The sequence below is a fragment of the Mus pahari genome, chromosome 1 (genome assembly GCF_900095145.1).
Source record: "Mus pahari chromosome 1, PAHARI_EIJ_v1.1, whole genome shotgun sequence".
NCBI lineage: Eukaryota > Metazoa > Chordata > Mammalia > Rodentia > Muridae > Mus > Mus pahari.
Genome location: NC_034590.1, coordinates 100,300,377 through 100,305,609, shown reverse-complemented (window position 1 = coordinate 100,305,609; position 5,233 = coordinate 100,300,377).

The following is a 5,233-nucleotide window of genomic DNA, read 5'->3' as shown; positions in this document are numbered from 1 at the left end:
GAGAGAGAGAGAGAGAGAGAGAGAGAGAGAGAGAGAGAGAGAGAGATCAGCTCTAACACCTGGATAACTGTGATTGACATAAAATCACCTAGTGCCACTGACGTGCCAGATCACTGTGATCTCTGGGTTCTAGGAGCTTCTGAGCGCATGGGACACCTGCTTATATCCTAGTCAACCCTCTGAGCATACACAGCAGATCTGGGATGCAAACAAGCCCTAAAACTGAGGCCCTTAGATAGCTCTGTGTCACCCAAGCATGGGGCCTCTTGCTCCAGTTTGTTATCCAGACTTGAAAAGCAAGGTTTTCTGAGCTCAAGATTACCATAAGGTGATGGCTAAGTTGCCCCTTGCTATGTTAAGGTAAGGAGCATTCTTGAAGGTGAAGGCTCTTTTCAGAGGAAACTGGGAAAGATTCCATCTTGGCATCACAAGCGTAAGGTCTTCGGCTGGTGGGAAATCCTTCTCAGATCACTGCCACTCACCTGTCTGCTTCAGCCAAACTCCAGCTGCAGTCAACGGCCGCTAGCTATTCCCATCCATCTCCCAATTCACCAAAAGAGATTATTAGCACTCAGCAACAAGAGCTGAAGCCTCAAGTGTCCCAGAGGGCTGTGTCCTGTGTGTCCTATGATCTGCTCCCTAATAAAGAGAACATGAAAACGTCAGTTTTCACAATGATCCCATGACTGCCTTGTCCCACCCCAAGAAAGGACCTCAAGGAACTTGGGTTCTACAGTCCATCTGACTAGCTGGGTGATCTCAGCCCATTACCTGACTTCTCTGGGCGTTAACATTGTTTCTTTGCAAATGGAGGGGGTGATAGGGCTTTATGGTTTCCTAGGGAGTCTTAAATTTAATAACACTTGTAAAAAAGTCTGGCCCGCAGACTGGCCCCATCACTCTGAGCTGTTAAGTGGTTTATCCCAGTTTCTTGGGCTGCTACAGGTTCTACACATATCAAGGAGACTGGCGTGGGACTGGCAGCTTGGGCTTTGGGGAGTTTAGTATGACTGGGAAGCAGGGCCAGGTAGATCCAGTGCTGGGGGAAGTCAAAGGATTCCAGATGTGTCTAATGTGGGGATTCTGGTTTGGTTTGTCTTTTGGGGTCCACAAAAAATAAACACATACCTAAGCTAACAAAGAGAGACTCGGGGCTTGCCTGGAATAGTTTCATGGTTATCAGCCTGTGACTCCCTGAGGAACATTTTAAATTTAAAGGCTCCTAGGTTGCCCCCTCTCTTGACAATGGGCCCACCCCCAGCCAACAGCTAAGGCAACTCTAAATCCGGCATCCCTTCGCCGACCCCCTGGCATGTAAACGCATCTTTGTTCCCAGCTGGCATTTAATAACTGTACTTTATGTGAAACAAAAGCTGCAATCAGGGTCTGACAATGGAAGCGGCCGTCGGTGCCGAACAATACCTCGAATTCCCCTGGTGCTCTCCCCCATCCGCAGCTGTGAGAACCAGAAGTTCTAGCGTGAATTCCATTCAGTGTTATTCACCCAACCCCACTGGAGCTTGTTTGAATCACAGCCTCCCTGCCTCCTCACTGGGCCTTTCGAGGGTCTGAGATGGCACGCCATGCCTGGGCCAGAGCCAAGAGCAGGTGTACCCGCAGGAGCTGGCTCTGAGAAGACTGTGCAGTGGCCCTGTGACAAAGCCAAAAGGCCCCAGGCTGGAGCAGTCATCCCTGCACCAGCGTCATGCCAGACTTCCTCCAGATGAAGGAGACCTGATTCCTGAGCACGCTATGGTCTCACGTTCCAAAACATGCCCAGCCTCTGGCTGCTGTGCCCAGGTCCTGAACACATGGAGAAGAGAGCCATCTGAGCCTTCTGATCCAATTATCAAGGTCCCTGCTGCACCAGAGTCACTCTGGCCCTTTAACACTGCTTGGTTAGAATCCCTGGCCATTGTTTTCATTTTGTGTAGGTGACATTTTGAGTAGCTGAGACTGGCCTAAATAGCCAAGGATGATCTTGACTTTCTGATCTTTCTGCTTCTACATCCTGAGTACTGGAACCACAGGCCTGTGGCACCACAACTGGAGACTGAACCCAGAACTCCACGCATTCTGGACAAACTGAGTCACATCTCTAATAATATTATCTTTCCTTCCTCCTTTTTAATTTGTTTGAGGTATAACTTAAAGTCACTAATTGTTCAATGTAAAACTCAATAAACTTTATCTACGGTTTGGTTTTGGACCCAGGGACAAGGAACTACGCTGCATATTTAACATATCAAAGGAGATCTGGTCTCCAGGTTCTCCCAGCATCCCTCAGTCCCTGCCAAGCATACCCTGCCCCCAACCCTGAACTTTCCAGCCCAGTGGCTGGACTGCCCTTCCCCCCAGAAGCTCCTCCCTATATAACCCAGACATTTGCTTCCCCCTCTCTTCTCTTCCCCCTCTCTTCTCTTCTCTCTCCCTCCTTCCTTTGATGACTCTCCTGGCCTCAATCCTAGGGACCAGTGAACTCTCTTGAGAGCTGCTTCCCAATAAACCTGCCTTTAATATATTCTAATCTGGCTTGAACTGGCTCATTTCACTGGCAGAGAAATAACATAACATCTACCTCCCAAGATATTCTTCCAACATCCCACAAGACTTCTCTGCCAGCTGGAGACACTGTCATCATAGAATGCTCAGCATTACCTGTTCCAGCACCTTACAGAACGGCAGCAGCACAGTACGCTATGTAGTCTTTGACAGTCCAAAATCTTTTGCTCAACCTTGAATCTATGGCACAAAAAAAATGTCACTGTGTGTCACATCACTGTGTGGTATTGCGTTTTGTGAACAGGACACAATTGATTCTTTTACTGTGGGACATTTCAGGTTATATATAAGACGATGGTGAGTCAAGTTGCTTCAAACCTTCTTAGGCTCCTTTCTTGTGTATATTTGTACATTTTGCCCCTGAATGTTAAGTGGCATTGGTAGGTGATTTCTTGAGAAATGTAAGGATCTGATGTTAGAGTCTAGCCGATGCTTGCCTCAGCTCTCCCTGTCTCACAGACACCACCAGCATGTGAGCCCACTCAGACTTGCCAGTGACACCACTGTGTCACCTGGGAAGTGAGTCTACATCAATGGGTGGCATATCCTGTTCCCCTTCCCCCTTCCCACCTGCCTAGGAATCAGAAAGCCTGATTGCAAATTCCTGCTGTGAGCAGCCCCCACAGCTCCCATCCCTTCCTCAAAAGGGATGAGAAGAGGTTTGTTTTATCCTCTGCCTAGTGGATTCTGATTCTCTCCAGAGACTTTGCTACACTGTATCTCATGCAAGGTGCTGGGGCCTGAGCTCTCCTCAGGGACCCTTGCCATGGCTGCCCCTCCTCTATGTGTCCGTGGAGGTACTTAATAACTCTTCTACTAAACTCCTGAGTTCCCCAGAAATCTGTCTCAGTGTCCTCTTGAAGTCACATCCAGATGCCAACAAGAAGTAGCAATACTAGCCGGGTGTGGTGGCACACGCCTTTAATCCCAGCACTTGGGAGGCAGAGGCAGGCGGATTTCTGAGTTCGAGGCCAGCCTGGTCTACAAAGTGNAAACAAACAAACAAACAAACAAACAAAGAAGTAGCAATACTGCTCTAGAGAGCTACACCAACTTCACTCCCACCAGCAGTGGAGTCTGAGAGCTGCGATTGCTCCATACCCTTGCCAGCCCTTGTGGTTGTTGGCCTTTTTCTTTTAGCCTTTCTAGTAGGTACATAACAGAATCTTATCACGCTCTCATCAATTTGAAAATATCTCTACAGATCTCGTACACAGCCTGAGCTGAGACTCAGGGATCTTATTGCCCTTGGTGTGTAGATTAAAATAAAACTGAAGGGCTGGAGAGATGGATGGTTCAGCAGTTAAGAGCACTGAGGTCCTTCCTGAGTTCAGTTCCCAGCACCCACAATGTGGCTCACAGCCATTGTAATGGGATCCAATGTTCTCTTCTGTACAAAGCTACAGTGTACTCACATGCATTAAATAAATAAATAAATAAATAAATAAATAAATAAATAAATAAATAAATAAATAAATACTGAAGATAAGAGAAAGAAAAAGCCAAAGACCAACCAGCACGGGGCCCCTGACTCCTGAGTATGGATTCCTTTTTATGATGTGTGGCAGGTCAGAATGAGAACAGGTCTGGTCAGGCAAGCTGCTATGATTTTAATGTGTCGGTGTCACAAGGGAAGTGGAGGGTGGGTGGGGGAGCAGAAGGAAGTGATGGAGCCCCTGAGTTGGCTGTGGGGGCTCAAGTGTGTTCCTGAGCAGAAAGCCAGCCACTAACAATCATGTACTGTGCCTAACAGAGCCAGTCCCCTTGTGTGTTCTCACTGTAGTCCCTAGCACCTTTCAGTCAACAAACAGAAGTCTGGTCACCTCCAGTAACCTCTGTCTCTGTCTCTGTCTCTCTCTGTCTCTGTCTCTGTCTCTGTCTCTCTCTGTCTCTGTCTTAAAGAATTTTACTTCTTATTTTATGTGTGTGTATGCCTGCCTACATGTATGTATATGCATCATATATGTGCCTGGTGCTTATGAAGGATAGAAGACATTATCAGATTATTCCTGGATGCAGTTACAGATGTTGTAAGTGACAATGTGGATGCTGGGATCAGATCCCAGATCCTTTCTAAGAGCAGCAAGTGCTCCTAACCACTAAGCTATCTGTCCTGGACTGACTCTTAAACATCAGGTAAATCTATCCACCATCTCTACATTGCTATTCCTCCCCTGAGTTGGGTCCTACCATCTGCACCTGAACCCCATCTCAGCCCACTTCTAGGCCAACTTTCATATACAGAGTACAGATCTGTCCTGCTTAAAAAGTGTTTTCATGCTTCCTGCCTGCCTAAGACTCTGTCCAAGAAAGCCAAGCCACTGAGTCACACTCACTAATCCCAGCACCCAGGAAGCTGATCTTTGAGGCCAGCCTTGGCCTACAGAACGAGTTCCAGGACAACCAGAGTTACACAAAGAAACCTTGTCTTTGAAAACAAAAATTTTCCCAAATGCAGTGTCCTAGGTATTGGCCAGATAGAGGCACAGAGAGCTGTTTCTGGGAGGCAAGACTACTTCTAGGTTGTGGGTGAGTCTTGGGACAGATCTGGCTTTAGGGAGAGGTGACTGGCAGTTGGAGACAAGCTTCAAGCTTAGAAGGGACGGAAGAACACAAAGGGCACCACAGCAGGACATGGGACACACTAGAAGGAACATTGCGGGACTACTCT